This window comes from Pinus tabuliformis, chromosome 1_1 (assembly GCF_031772625.1).
Source record: "Pinus tabuliformis cultivar Carrire ecotype Pingquan chromosome 1_1, CPIR1, whole genome shotgun sequence".
In the NCBI taxonomy this organism is placed as follows: Eukaryota; Viridiplantae; Streptophyta; class Pinopsida; order Pinales; family Pinaceae; genus Pinus; species Pinus tabuliformis.
Window position 1 is genome coordinate 982,423,275 of NC_142297.1, and position 17,241 is coordinate 982,440,515.

The following is a 17,241-nucleotide window of genomic DNA, read 5'->3' on the forward strand; positions in this document are numbered from 1 at the left end:
TGACAGTAAATTCAGATATTTTACCTACAAATTCTAGGTCCATGGCCCTCTGGAAAGTGGCTTCGGCATTGTTTAACCCAAATGACATTCTAGCATACATAAACTTACCCCAAGGTGTGATGAAAGTAGTTTTGTCTTGGTCATCTTAACTTACCATGATCTAGTTGTAACCAGAAAATCCATCTAGCATAGAAATCCTATTTTCACCTTAAACATTCTAAAGTATATGATCCATTTTGGGAAATGGATAGTTATACTTTAAAGATTATTTGTTCTAATTTTGGAAGTCTACACATAGCCTAATCTCACCATTTTTATTTCTGACAGGATCTAGGTTGGCTACCCAATCAGAATACCTTAAAGGTAGTATGATATGAGCATCAAGCAATTTTTAAGTTCTTTCTCAATGGTTGGAAGTAGTATGGGATTGATTCTTCTTAGTTTTTGTTGAAAGGGTTTTGCTTCTGGTTTCAAAGAAATCTTATGCTCAATCAAAGATGTATTAACTCATTATAAGGCCAGGCAAAAACGTCTTTGTAATTTTTAAGAAGATTCAAGTATTTGATTTTTGCATCCAAAGGTAAGGTTGATGATAATTTAACATTTCTCATATCATTAAAAGTCCCAATATTGCATTCTTCAACTTCTTCTTCAAGTGAGTTAAACAAGGGGTTTTTAGACACATCATTATTATCAAATAGTTTTTCCAATGGAACTAATCCTTTAGGAATAAAATTATTAGATAATTGGATGATATCATGATCAAAAATTTTAGGATTGAATGAGGTTTTTAGATTTAGGTGATTTTATTCTTAAACATCGTTTTGATCTTCTTAAATTTGCATATTTGAAAATTCATCAATGACTTGAAGGAAAGATTTTAATTGTTCATCATCTTCAAAAATCTACCAGTTTTTAAGGTTATCGGGAACTGATGGTCTATACTTGACTTCAATTTGGTACTCTAACAATAATAGCTTGGGGATCTTGAAAGAGATTGCTAAGACAGCTAGTGAGTTAGGATGCATATTTTCATCTCTAGGAATAACAATTATGTTAAATCCTTCGAAGAAATTTTCAATTGTATCCCAAGATTCATTTCTATAGGAACCAAGCCTTGGGTGTTTTGTTTGACACAAATTTCTAACCTGCTTCACTATAAGCTCATAATCAGAAAAGTCACTCAAGTTTTGAACCTTCAAACTCTTAGCTAGCTTAGGACCAAGAAGAAAAGCCTCATACTCATCCACATTATTGGTGACCTCAAATTCAAGTTTACATGAGTGAGTTATGTTTTGTTTATTTGGTTAAATAATTCCTACTCTTTCTCCTTCCTTTGAGCAAGATCCATAAAAGTAAAGTTTCTAGATATCTGATTCTACAATTTTAGGTTTGGAAACTATATTTTCAATGGTGAGATGAGTGTTTAATGAATTTTGTGAAGATAACTGAAAGAAACCAAAATGTTGATCTACTGCATAGATAGGGTGGTTTTTTGCTTGATTAGACCTACAAATAGTATGAAGGAATCTAACTTCCCTATATAACCTTAAATGTTCACCTCCATAGACTGGAATAGTAGCAAATACATGTCCATCTAAAGTGATCCTCCAATTTTAGCACAACATGATCTAGATAGGAGCATGCAAAACTTGGCAGGAATATCAGTGAAAACTATGTCTAAAACTATACTCTTTACAGGTATTTGAGCTAACGTCACAACTAGGTCTTTGATCAATCCTAAACATGGTACTTTCTTTGAATCAAAGGTGTAAAGATCATGATAAGAATGAGTAACTTGTAACTGAAGTTGGTCCATAATTACCTTTGGCATAAGGTTATGAGAAGATCCAGAATCCGGCATGCACTTATACAAAGGAAAGTCATGAGATTTTACATTTAAATAAAATGGTGGAACAATTTCATCAATCATATTAGAACTAGGGCCAAACACTACTGAGGGATTTTCATCTTGCAAACTAATAACATCTCCATTAGCATCTACACTAGAGGACTGTATCCATTAAGACACTTGATTTTTATAACCACGGTTTTTGGAATGTTCAGCTAAAGGTATAGGAATCTTGACCCTTTCCAATTCCTTTTCAATATTAAAAGTTGTCAAAATAGTCTTGTCTGATGAAAAGGTTTCAATGGATGACTCTATAGTCTGAGGTGTTGGAGTTTGTGTTTGAATGGATTTTATTGTAGGTTCAATAATAGTGGTAGATTTTGAAGGTATACTATGACCTGATCTAGGTCTTAGATCATACCTCTTATTCAATTTTGCAATCATAAATTCAGAGAATGCTAGGTATTTTGAAAGTTGAGCATCTCCTTTTTCCTTTTCAAAAGAATGAGGTGAAGATGAAGGAACTATTTCCATTTGTATTGTTGAAGAATCAATATTATTGATAACTTCAGTGATTAAAGGGCCTGTATCCTATGGCTATTGATCATCAATCAACAAAGGTGGTTGAACGTTTTGATCAAAACCTGGTCTCCGAGGAATATGCATTTGAGGAGTTCTTGAGAATTGAGTTTGAGCTTGATTTCTGACAACAGTTTGCTGAGCAGTTCTAGGTTGTGTTTCAATTTTAGAAATCCTATTAGAAAGGTTTCTAAGTAAAGATGTAATTTCATCAATTTTCTGATCTTCAAGTTTAGATTTGGAAGAAGATGAGTCATCAACCCTAGCTTTTAGTTTTCTTTCTTCTTTCTCTGCTTTAGCTTTAAGTTTTCTAAAAGCTGCCCTATTACCTTCTACCTCTATAGCATTTGTATGCATGTCTTCTAATGTATTAGAAACTCTTTCCCTTAGCATGACTGCAAATTCATCTTCAAATGCTTTGGAAAATATGACCTTCACAGCTACTACTATGATTTACAATCAGTAGGCATTTTATGATAGAGTTTGTTAAATCTTTTGATGAATTCAGCAACTGGTTCACCAGGGTTTCTCTTCAATTCTTCAAATTCAGTGAGAAAGTAAACAAGATCTTTCTTTAACCCCCATTGGTTTTTAAAGATAGTGATGAGCTCATTCCATGTTCTAATAGAGTCAGCTCTAAGTTGCCTAAACCAGATCCTAACATTTCCTTCTAAAGATTGTACAAATAATCTCATATAAACATCTTGTTGTTCTATGTTCATATTGTCAGAAAAATCTAGGAAAACCGATACATGATATTTTTCTGAGGGACCTGTTTCTCCATTAAATCTTAGTATATGTTTTAGATATCCATCAGGAAAATTTGTCAAGTTTGCAGGGACAACTAGAGTAGCATACCTTTCTTGTACAATAGGCTGAAAAGCCATAACAACAGGAGTGTGGGGTGACTGAGTGGAGGATGATGAGGAACAGGAATATTATGAAGATGAAGAAGATGAAGATGAATCAGTAGGGGTATTATTATGTGGAGGAGAGAAAGAGAGAGGAGACCTATCTGAATATTTCAAAGGGGTTTTAATAAACAACTTATGAACTCCTGATGGAAAGTCTTCCTTATTATCAAACAAAGGATTCGAATAGATAGAAAATGTCTCTTCAAGATTAGCAGAGCTTGATGGAATAGAATAAGGAGTTAAATGTAAACCTGATTCTTCCTCAAATGAAGTTGATTTGATAGGAATGGATGGGACTCGATATGACTCAAGTAGTTGTATTAAAAAGGTTGATGGAAGATCTACTCCTCTAGAATGGAGTCAAAAACCCTAGGAGATAGTTCAGTCCAATTAGGATGGGATAGCACAGATGAAAAAGGATCTATAGATGAGATGTCTTCAAGGTCTAAATTTGAAGAAGAAGAAGGGGTTTTATGTCTTCTCCTTGAAGAGGCTCCCTAATGAATCTTTTTGGGTCTGGTAGAGGGTTAACAATCTAAGAATCAGAACATGATCTACTATGCTTAAAAGGAGCCAACTTCGACCAATGGAATCGCCAAGTGAAAGATTTTTACCTAAATCCTTATCCTTTATTCAGCTTAATGGAAATCGAGAATCGTTGCCCCAAGGAAATTTTATCATTCAATCCTTCGCTCCCCGACAACGGTGCCAATCTGATGTTTTCCTTTGAGATAACCTAAGGTCAATTAATTATGCCAAAGCATCTATAATGTTTTGTTGTGTTAAATTATTGGATGACCAGTGAACTGTTTATAAACAAGTACTTTAAACTTAGGTAGATTCTTAATTAAAATAAAAGGTTGTTCTTTAAATGCATACGGTTATTTTGATTTTAGTGGGATGGATAAGTATAATATGAAGAAGTATAACTGATTTAATATTAAAACTAAGTATTTAACCATTTATAAGCATAAATTAAGAAAAGAGTTTCTTCTTAATCAAAAAAATATAATCAAACTATCACAAAGGTCTAGTGCAATTTATGCTCAAAGAGGAATTTACAATAACAAATAGTTCTGCAAATTTATCTCTTTTTTAAATTACAACTTCACAGAGGATCCAAAATGAAACTGAAATTCAATTAAATTTTAAATCGGATAATTGCAAAAGACATGATTTATATGAAGAAGAAATAATGAATAAACAAGATGAAATACAACTCAATGAGAGACAGACCATATGAGGCAAATCCAGAATCTTTTATTATCTCAAAAAATTTCCAGCTTAGTACAAATCTGCTTGATACTTTGTTCAAGGGTTCAACCCTAAATACTTCAACAAAATGAAGTATTTAAACAAAATTTACAAAAATATTACAATTAACGCTTGAGTGACACAAAATTTTATTATTAACTTTGAACTAACAAAAAAAAAATAATGCAATCAAAAGGAATGAATCTGGTGAAGTGATCTAGACATCTGGCCCTACTTTGGAGGAGAACAGTTACTGAGTGGCCACTATTAGAGTGTTGCGCTGGTGAAGCTGACATATTTTTTTAATCTTGGAATTCGCACAACTTGTCCCACCACTCTTTATATAGAATAGAAATCTTTGTTACCTTGTGGTAGATCTCATCTACCTCAGTATACCGAGAAAAAGTGGGTTTTACTAGAAAAATGTGTTTTATCTCGTGTTGGATAAAACTTATGTTATTGATAGCTTCATAAAAGCTCTCCCTGTCATAGAACCTTTAATGTTGGAAGACTTAGTTATATCCTTGGCAATGTCCTGAAGCTTCTTCATGTAGTCTTCTCTGGTCATTAATTTGTCATTGATCATAAATAAATAAGGCAGACCTTTCTTGTTCAATGCATCTATTCTAGTGAAAAACCTTTCAACTGCTACCTCCAGAGTGTGACACTTCTTTCTTAGTTGTACAACCAAGTTCTTCTGTGTTAGAACTTTCTTTACTTCCAGGATGGTTTATGTTCAGTCATCTACTCCTAGATCATCTAGTTCATGTCTGTTTTTTGGAATTGTAGAGTTTTATGATGTTGTTGGCTATAGTAGGCATTTCTCCCAATTTAGGATTGATAGTGGAAATGGTTTTCTTGGCCTTCTCCATCAATTCCTTCTACTCGAATGCAATCTAGATACATGGCCAGATTTCATCTATTTATTCATTTTGGCAGCTTGCTCCTTTTCTTTAATCATCTTTTCCATCTTTATCTCCATTTTCTTTAATTGTGCACTCTGCTCCATGATGATCTTCATCATGTCTACCTTTTGTGTCTCTGTTTCTTTAATATCCTTGGCCAGAGGATCTTCTATAGATAGAAATTTCAAATGCTTCCTTAATGCTGCTATATCTAAATTCTTTTTATTTACAAGCTCTTATGTAGCAATGATGCTTACAGGGTCATAACCCACATTGATCACTAATTCCTCTAGAGTTTTGATCCTAGTGTCTTTGGCAAGTGCAGAGACCTTCTCCATCTTCAGTTGTGATTAAACATTGGCTAATGTGCCTGCAATTTAGACAAACTCATAGCAGTGCTAGTTACAATGGAAAATATCATTTCCCCAATCTGCTTTTGCATCTCTATTTGGTCAATGGCATGTATATATTTTACATCAAACTCAAATGTTTTATTCTTGTAGTCTGATGTTGCCTTGGGCTAGGGAATCTGTGCATGGAGGAATGTCATTTGCATTTTATCTTTTTCTGAATCAAATTCTGACAGTAGCCTACTTTGAGAACTGGAAGTTTGCTTCCAGAACTAATTGTAGGTATTAATCTTTAAGGCCTCATTCCTTACTTTTATCTCCTTAAAAATGTCCATTATACTTTTTTATGTCTCCCTTGTAGTAGTTGTGTTGTTCTCCATAATTTGATGATGCTCTTGTGAAGCCATGGAGGTAGTGGGAGACAGTGTGGTCTGATCACCCACTAATGAGGAAATAAGTGGCTCATTAGTGGTGATAATGTTCTCTTGCTCTGAGTCCTTGCTGAGGCTTATTTTAGAACTAAGGTTGGCCTTCTTCCTATACATAATTTTAAATCCTTCACTGCAAATTTCAATCCCTGAAGGGGACTCTTCTTCTCTGCTTCTCTTAGTTGTTTTCTCCTGCATGGTAGGAGTCTATATTGTAGAGGATGATACCAATTGCTCCTTTGCCTCTTGTAGGGTATTCTCAACCCATTCTAGTTGGTTTTTGTACTTCTCTATCTCTGGTTTGGCTGTGTGAAAATAAGCAGTAGATTTAGTTTCTACTCTTAATTTAGAAATGATCCCTAATGGATCATATGACCAGGTGAAGCTAAGGATGAATTGCATTTCTCTTAGTAGTTTATTTGCTTCTTCCCCTACTTCCTTGTTGTTGCAAATGAAAGGCCCAATATGTGTTTTAGTTTTGAACTGGGTATTCTTCTTGGCAGCTACAAAGTGGATCTCATCCATATTGAGCATCTTCTTTATGTACTCTAGAGAAAAAAATCCCCATTGGGATGAATTTAGGCAGCTTGTAAGGTGCAAGCTCACACCCAAATATTCTCAATTCTATATAGTTTTGATAAAGGTACTAATCCCATGTTTGAACTTGGTCTGATAGCTGCAACACCTTTCTAATTTCCTCATTGATCCTCAGCTCTCTCCTGCTACCTAAGAGACTGATTATTGGATGCACAAACATATCTATGAACTATTTATATGTATATTCCTTTTGTTCCTTCATCACCAGTGTAGTCCAGAAGATGATTGATTGTTGATTTCCTTCTTCATCCAGCTTTTGTAAAGCAAGATTGATGTTGTCTCCCTGAATGTATAAGAACATATAAACTAACAAAGAAGCATGCTTGAATACCTCCTCAGTTGGGAATTTGATAAGTTGTTGATGAATTGAATCTACAAGAAATTGGCTAAAGTTAAACACAATGGAGGGCTTAGAATTAGTATAGAAAATGGACAAAAACCCTATGATGACCTCATCTACCCATTGATCTGAGTAGTAACCAAGGAGGTAAGAGATGACTGTGATAACTTTCTTGTCTCTCTCAAGGAAACTAGAGGAGGGATAGGGGGGATTTTTCTTTGGCAATGAGGCGTCTTCTGTCAAGAAAATTTCAAGGATTTTGGCTCTTTTAGCAAAGTCTAATTTCTGGTACAATTCAACAAGTGCTTCATAGAAAAAGGGGGCATCATTCTCTACTATGGGGACTTGCATCATCTGGTCTATAGCTTGAGGAGTGATAGTAAAAATAATTTCTCCATTGGGGGTAATGATGGCCCTTTTGCTTGGAAACTAAGATGCATGACACTTCCTGACAAATTCTGGATGTTGTGGGTACGAGGAATAATGTAATGGGGTAAATTGGATTCCCAAAGTTGAATGTCATCGCATTTGTCTATGTATTTTTCTTCAAGCCAGTAATACATCTCAAAGAGGTCAAATTCGCAAAGAGTTTCATGGATTTTATGGTCTCTGTCAGCCAAAGGGATGTGTTGAAAATCAATGGGAGGATAGATCAGAGGATTGACAGGTTCAACTAGTCCCTTATCCTTTGGAGGCATATTCAAATAAGGCTAATGACAGTAGTGAAAATTGGATTGCAGGTTTCAATACAGAGAGATAAGTCAGGTTTTGGGGGAAATAATAGAGGAAATAGGATGAAAACAAGTGAGAAGACATTGTCGGTGGTAGGTGAAAATGTTGAAGTTTAGTCCAACAAACCTGTAACAAAGCAATAACAGTGACAGTGTATGAATTCAGTAACCAGTTAATGAGTAAAAGCGAGGTTTATCTAACATTCTAGTTTTTTCGTTGAAGGTGGTGAGGGTCTATTGGATTAATAGCTAAACCATTTACTTCTTAACGGATTAATTTTGGAGGGAGCAGATGTAATTTCTAGAGTTAACGGGAAAATGGCGTGGCGGAAGGTGAGTGGCGAGAATGCAACAGGTAGAAAAGTTAGAGGGGTGGAAGCAGTTAATGGTTTTTCCCAAGAGCAGTCCAAAAATTTGTGGTGTTGACAGATAGGGTAGGGCACGGTTTCGAATAACGCCCATTTCAGAAACCCCCCCCCCCTTGACGGTAAACTTCAGATGGTGGGGGGGGTGCGAAAAACATCATGGGGCATTGGATCTTGGGACGTAAGCGCAGATGAGGGGAGATGTGGCAGAGAGTTAATCATTAGGTGACGGGTTGCTCTCGGTGGGGTCGGCGAGAATTAATTTACTTCGTATTGGGAAATATTTTCAATGTATGGGGAGATAATAAAACTTATGAATAAGTGGGTGGAGGAAAATATGAGCGGAGGGGTGATTTTGGGGTTTAAAACATGGAAATAGGGGATCAATACACCAAAATTAATTGATATATAAAACCTTAGAGCATAACTTTAATCCTTTTCCCTTTCCTTCTGCATATGCAAATAACATTTGATATTTCCCAATGTGGTGCATTTTGACTAGCAACTTGTGCATTTATAAAAATATGAAATGAAGCCATTCTTTTCTTTTTGCTTCCCTAACATTTTATTTTTCTTTTTCCTTATTTGTTTAGGGCAGCTAACACCTATCATTTTATTGATATGGATGCCTATAAAACATTAAATTGGCCTAACATTTTAACTTTTCTTTCTTTTGCATCCATATCCTAACTTAACATTTTAAAATTATTTTTGGCTAATATACTAACTTATCAAAACCAAATAATGATACAACAATGACAATAGAGACCAACATGTATGTCTTTTTTCTTTATTTCACTAATTATATTGTTTTTTTATTTGTCTTGTTGTTATTTTATATAATTGGTAAGATTCACGAAAAATTTTACACGTTTTTTTGCAGTGGAAACATTTTTACACTTAAAACTAAGTATTTCCAATTGTGTACAATATCTATGATAATAAGGATTAAAGGTCACAATACTTTCCAAATAGGAAAATGAGAAGAATATAACCAAATGAGAAAATTTTGAACTTAGAAACAACATTGAAGATTCATTCTCTATTTAGATACTTATTAGTTTATTAATTAATCAGTTCACATGTTTTTTCTTCTTGTTTAGTTCAAAATCAATATAAATCATGTAGTGATAACTCTATGAGTACTTTAACAATGAAAAAAAATGTGTATTAATATGTAAGGTTAAATTACTGACATGAGAGGTAAAGTCATGTCTACTATATTTAAATTTCAGTTCTTGCAACATTATGTAAACTAAAAGGAGGTCTTGTGCATGTATAAAATGTTGATTACATCTTTTTATGGACCATAAGAAAAACAAATGGCCTTACATGGATGCATGAGAGGTTTAATTTTTTTTCTTCATGGATAATGGAACAATTTTTACTTTTCTTTTTAATGGTAACTATAAATAAAAGTTGAATTAATAAATATTTTATGGCTAAGAATTAAATGATAAATAATGTGATGGTTATTAAGAGGCATTTGTTTGATTTTATAATAGACTTGGTGATGCATTTGTCTTTCCTATTTATATTATGTAAAATAAATATCTAATTTTATGTATTTATAAGTAAATTATTTAAAGTAGACATGTCTTTATCATTGTGAGCATGATGTAATATTAGCTAGGAGAAATGTGAAAACGTGAATTTTAGTGATTATCTCATGATAAGTATGTGGATCAAAAGATTGTAATTTTAAGTATGAGTTATTAATTTATAACTATATTAATTAAGATATCAATCTAAATGTACTCATATTATCTCCTTTCTCAAATGAAAATGTGAGTGTCAATCTAAAGTAACTCACAAAGTGATAGAAAATGGAGAAGGAGAATCATATTTGTGTTATATATGTGTACTAAAAGGCCTACTACAATGTCCATCATCAAATTTTAACCTCCCTTATGTTATGAAACCAGCTCACAAAAAGATAGAAAAGAGAGATCCGCGCCTTAGAATTAAGCCTCTTCGAGGGGGCAACCTCCTTTACATTACATAAATGAACAATTCTTGGATGATACAAATGAAAAGACCTCCTTTCTATATATAGGAGTCCAAGGGGTCATAACATAATCAGAGCCGACATAACAATAATAATGTAAGGGCACAATAATAACAATAGTGGGCTTCTATGGGGCACAATAGTAACAATATGGGCACTACATGGGAACATCAATATAATAAGTGGGTTGTACTAATAACAATAAGGGGTTACACTAGTAGTATAGGGGCCTAACATGCCCCTCTCCTTTAAAAAGCGTTGTCCTCAACGCTTGAGTAGTTCTTGATGCTTCTGTATAAAATTATTGTCCTCCCATGTGGAATCTTCAGCTGGTAAGTTCTTCCACTTGATGAGATACTCTGAAATTGATTGATTTCGTAGCTGTCGGGTTCTTGTTTCTGTGACTTCTCTAGGTTCCAATATGATTTTTCCTTCCTCTTCAATTTCTGGCAATATTGTTTGAATTGGGATCTTTTGCAACTTTTGAATAAGTGGCCATAGTTCTTCGCCCTTCTTCCATTCATCCCTTGCTTTGTTTATCCAATCTGGTTGGATAATAGAAATAGCACAAAACAATGCTTCCACATCCTCATCCTTGAAGAGTCTTCCCATTCGGTAAGGTCTCCATTTTTTAAGTGCATGTAGTATTGCCAACATTTCCTTCTCATTAATAGATTGCTTGAGATGTAGCAATAAAAATACCCAATCACCTACATCAAAACATTTTTCACTACGATGTTGATCTACCTGTTGTTTCGTTTGATTTTGCACCGAAGTGGCATTATCCTTTAAAATTTGGAGAACTTGTTGTTGATGCTCAATGTGATCTTTCACTGCTTGAACCTTTTTCTTCTTGATATTTCCTTCTATCTATGGAGTTTGAGGAGTGGTAATTTCTTCCAATCCTTTACAAGATATGGTCGGATTCATTTCTTAATGCTCAATGTGATCTTTCACTTCTTGAACATTTTTCTTCTTGATATGTGCTTCTATCTTGATAGTTTGAGGAGTGGTAATTTGGACCAATGAATTACAAGATATGGTTGGATTCATTTCTTCTTTCTCGATGTGATCTTTCACTTCTTTCACCTTTTTCTTCTTGATATGTCCTTCTATCTTGAGAGTTTGAGGAGTGGTAATTCTTGCCAATTCTTTACAAGATATGGTCTGATTCATTTCTTCTTTCTCTAGGGTGGGGTCCTGGCGTATATCTTCTTCTTTTGATGTTTCTTGATCCTTTTCTTCCTCCTCTTCATATTCTATATAAAATAATTTCTTCTCAACACACTTATGACCTTTAGTGCATTTTCTATCACAGTTGTAACAAAGCCCTTTTTCTCTTTTTTCTTCTAATTGTTGTGGTGTAACCGTTGTAGGTTGTGGAAGGCTGGGAGAAACAACACTTCCATATTTATATTTGTGAGCGGTATGCTTCCTGGTTTCCATAATTTTTCTTTCCAATATGTCACAAATCCCTTTTACTCTTTCCAATTGTTGTGGTGTTTCTCTAAAGAAGGTGCTGCTCTTTGTATCCTCATAATGTGCTATCATTTCCTCTGTGAAAGTTGACCACGTAACAAGTCGTTTACGAGAAAAAAGCCCTTCATACCATAAAAATTGATCTGGTTCTAAATATGAAGATGCAATACATACCTTTCGTAACAATGGTACACCATGTAGATCAAAATATTGCTCCATCTGAAGTATCCAAGTTACCGGATCCTTGCCATCAAACTTCCTCCTCCTTCTTTTTCTTGATTTTAGGAGCTCGATCTTGAAACGACTGTAACTCTGTACTTTCAGATCTTTAAGTTCTAAAATTGAAATCTCTGGTATCCCTCTTTTTCCTCTTTCCAATGCCACAAGTCTGACCCAAATTGGATTCTCCAAGGAAGAGTTATGTGAAATCTCCCACAGTGACTTGATTATAGACTAGTTCAGTAGAGCGAACTTGTATGACGTGCCACGAGTCACTGTTTTAACCTTTGGATCTAAAAAATGCATACAAGAAACTGCAGTCCGTCCTCTTTCTATACCTTTTTATGAAATTTCAATCCAATCCCCAGAGAGAAATTTATGACAATTTTCCCTAGGTCACCTGTTTGGAATGTAATTCAGGAGTCTGCAAAAATACCAACTTCCTCAAATCATATCTCCAAAACAATAGTGCGAAAAGCTCTGAAATTTAGACCCAAGGTTCAGCGCGATGTCTTCTCCAATGGGTTTTTTTTGCGACTTCTGAAACATCTCAGAAAAAACGTTATAGCGAAAATGCCACGATGACCTGTTTGGAGCAGCGAAACCCTAGAATCCAAAGCTCTGATACCAAATGTTATGAAACCAGCTCACAAAAAGATAGAAAAGAGAGATCCACGCCTTAAAATTAAGCCTCTTCAAGGGGGCAACCTCCTTTACATTACATAAATGAACAATTCTTGGATGATACAAATGAAAAGACCTCCTTTCTATATGTAGGAGTCCAAGGGGTCATAACATAATCAGAGCCGACATAACAATAATAATGTAAGGGCACAATAATAACAATAGTGGGCTTCTATGGGGCACAATAGTAACAATATGGGCACTACATGGGTACATCAATATAATAAGTGGGTTGTACTAATAACAATAAGGGGTTACACTAGTAGTATAGGGGCCTAACACCTTATTTTCACTATGCAACAATATATTTCCATAAATATAAAAGGTAGTTTAAAACATGGTGTGCAATATATAATAGACTTGGTTATGAATTTTTCTTTCCTATTTAGATTATGTAAAATAAATATCTATTTTTATGTATTTATAAAAAAAAAAATATTTAAAGTAGACATTTCTTTATCATTGTGAAAATGATGTAATATTAGATAGGAGAAATGTGAAAACATGAATTTTAGTGACTATCTCGTGATAAGTATGTGGAAAAAATAATATTTCTTCAATTTCACATTAAGAAATAATCAAATATATTATTTGTTAAAAAGTTAAATCTAATATAGTATTATTTTTGTATTATTTAGCTCATGTTTATTATTAAAAAAAGTTAAATTTAAACCAATACAATAGCAAATAAAGAACCAAAGTAGCACCAAAATGTATCTTTATTAATAGAAAAAAGTTCACTTTCCTCTTTAAGGGAGAACTTCTAATAGACAAAATTCCCAACTACAAGTAGCTTCACAAGCCTTATTTTACATTTCTTGATCCTCATATTTAGAGAGAGAAAATTCTAATTTAAATTGGTAAGATTTGTTGTAAATATTAAATTTAAATTGCTTGAAAATCTCATAACGTTAGTGATAAATTAAATTTTTTTAAATATACATTTTTAAGTTATATTAAATTTAAATTAATTATAAAAAAAAATTGACTTAAGTTTTTAAAATTTAACAATAGATTGAATTTTATAAACCAATATATATCCATCTTAATGACGTATATACCAAGAGCCGAGAGGGATTGAATCTCATTATGTGAAACTCTATTTTTAGAATGTAAAAATTGAAAAAAATGGGCATGTCAGAAGATTTAATCTCTTTTAGTGCACTAGTAGAAAATGATGAAATTAGTGACTAAGTGACTTAAGATTGCTTTTTTTGTAGTATTTCACTACAAAAAGCTACGGTGACTGAAATATATAACTAACTAATAAATAATACAACTAAAAATTACTAACGTGAATGACTAATTTAGTCTTGTAACATAAATATGACTACTTAACAAGTAATACACTAGTACAAATCAGTTGTTTATGTTATTGATTTTAATTATGTCAATTCAAAAATCTAATCTTACATGTGATAGGGAATTCAAAAATTGTTATAGATTCGCTGAAATGTTATACTTCTTTAAACACTTCCTTACTAAATCAATGGACCATTAAAGTTATGGAGCTCATTAGAACGTTTAGGGTTATACCCTTTGATCATATTCATAGGGAATTACATTAAAATATTGATAGATTATCCAAAATGGGAGTGGGATTATAGTTGGGTTAAATACATTATGAAGAATACCCACAAGGAGAAGTGTTTAGTAATTAGTAGAGGACACATTAACTTTAGTTGAAGACTTAACTTTTCATGCATATCTACATTTTTTATTATCGGGGTCATATCCATTGAAATTAGGATACTAATTTTTAACTTGGATACCATGTTGTTTATCTAGTTTGAACATACATTATGAACATAGAAATACTAGACTCTTAAGAAATTATTTTGAATCTTATGGGGATTTTAATATTTCCCGAACATTAGATGTTGAACATATTACAATATCATGTCATTCAGGTAAAGAAATCGTGTATCTGTTAGATGATGTAAACTACATCATTGAATTAATATTAATACAAAAATGATGTATTTTTCTTATTGGAAGAAAAAAATTATGGCATTTCCCACCACCTAAGTTATTAGACATAACTTATGTAGGAATACATGCAACTACAATAATATTTACTTAGTTTCTAAATATGGTTTGATTTCATAACAATGATGACCATTATTTGTCTTCTTTGTACAATATGTCAATGATGGCTCAGTGATGGTTGGGATTCCTCATAATAGGTATGTGAACCCCTAGGTGTGCACACAACTTGTTGAATTTGAATATGGGGTTTCAAACTTGGTAGGCACAATGTTGTGTGTGTTGTATGAAAGGTTGTTGAGGTTTCAATAAATTACCTTGAATACTACAAGAATATTGTGTCACCCTTTAAAACCTATGTCAAACACTCCATTATTTGGTATTGATGTGAAAAAATAAATTTCATGGAAAAGATATATTTATAATTTATACAAAACCATACATAAAATACATGTAATTATGCTAAAATTATACAAAATATCCAGGTATGATTTTCCTCATAAAAACTTCAAATACATATAACTAGCATAGATCCATATTAACCCCATATCTATCAAACATTGAGAGGGATTCCAGGTGAAAACAACCTTTTTTTTAGTGAGAAACTTGAGGAAAGGTGTGCACCTTGAGACATTTGATCCCTCTAAGCACTTGATAGATCCGGGGTTAAGATGGATATAGGTTGGTTATGTAATACTATATAATATATATTTTTGTATTTATGTGTCTCTTTCTTATTCTCTCTCTCTATTTCACCCCCAAACATTCACACACTCTCTCCATATCTATATATCTCTCTCCCCATCTCTCTCTCTCTCTCTCTCTCTCTCTCTCTCTCTCTCTCTCTCTCTCTCTCTCTCCACCTTTCTCCCCTTATCTATTTCTTATTCCTTCCCTCTCTCTCTCCCCCACCAACTCCATCTCTCTCTCCTTCTCTCTCTTGATTCCTCTCTCCCCATTTCTCTCCCACCTCCCTCTATCTCTCTCTCCATCTCTCTCTCTCTCTCTGCAACTCTATCATTTTTTACCTTTCTCTTCCCTTCTCTCTCTACCCTCATCTATGTGTCTCCCTCCTCATCTCTTCCCCTTATCTACCTATCTCTCTCTTCCCTCCTCTCCTCTCTCCCTCAACCTTTCTCCATCTCTCCCTTCTCTCTCTTTCTCTACCAGATTTGTCACTATCTCCATCCCTCTACACCCCGTGCCCACCCTATCCCCCCTTCACTTTTATTTTTGACATCCCTTATACATTTAGTTAAGATGGATCTATGTTGGTGCTTACTAACACTATTTATATTATATAAAATTCACATCTTTAAATATAAAAGTATTCTCATTTTTAATTTTATTAAAATCTTTATTTAATTTCTATGAGAATATTTTTAGTAGTGGTGAGGATTAAGAGTTTAGATATATCTCAAAATTAATTATGCCCTTTTTCCTTTTAGCTTCAATTTAAAAAATGTCATAAAATTAAATTAAAATGAATTATTTTTATTATGAAATATGTTATGGTTTTTAAGCATGTGGTATTGATAAGCCATGATATTGTAAAAATCCTATTTACAAGTTAAGAATATACATGGTAAACTGGGGGTGAATATCCATGGTTAAGAATGTTGTCATATTGTTAAAATATATTTTGATTGTGAAATAAGTTATGATTTTTTGGCATGTGGTATTGGTAAGCCTTGGTATTAGCCTCATGATATTATAACAAATCCTATTCACATGTTCATAATATCAATGGAAAAGTGAGGGTGAATGTCCATGATTAAGAATCTTGTCATATTATTATAAAATATTTTGATTGTGAAATAATTTATGTTTTTTTGGGCATGTGTTATTGATAAGTGATGGCATGGGCCATGGTATTGTAACAAAGCCTATTTAAAATTTAATAATATCCATGTTAAAGTGTGGGTGGATATCCATGGTTAATAATATTTTCATATTGTTTTAAAATATTTTAAATGTGAAATAAGTTATGTTTTTTTTGGTATGTGGTATTGATAAGCCATGGTTTTGGCCCATGGTATTGAAAGATAACCTAGTTTTTATAGGTTAATGATATCCATGGTAATGTTGGGGTGAATATCCAGGGTTAAGAATCTTGTGATATTATTATAAAATTTTTTGGTTTTGAAATAGGTTATGGTTTTTTGGCATGTGGTATTGATAAGCCATGGTATTGGCCCATGGTATTGTAACAAATCCTATTCACAAGTTAATAACAAAATCAAAAATATCACAAATTGATTTTATTATTTTTATTATTGTAAATTTTTATTATTAATTAACCCAACATTTAAATTTTTATAGTCATTCGCGATATCACTTTTAATTTTTTTAGTGTGTGGGAATAGACTATCCAACCATAGTGTTATCGGGAAATCTAGTTTCCACTCGGAGCTGCTAGTCCCACTAAGACTGGTAGCTATCTTAGAAACAAATAAACTAAAACCACTTTCGTTTGCCTTTATGAGAAGTAGATAAGAGGGGAATGAAGGACACCAACTTCAGTCTTGCGCTTGGTTCCTTGCTCGGTTC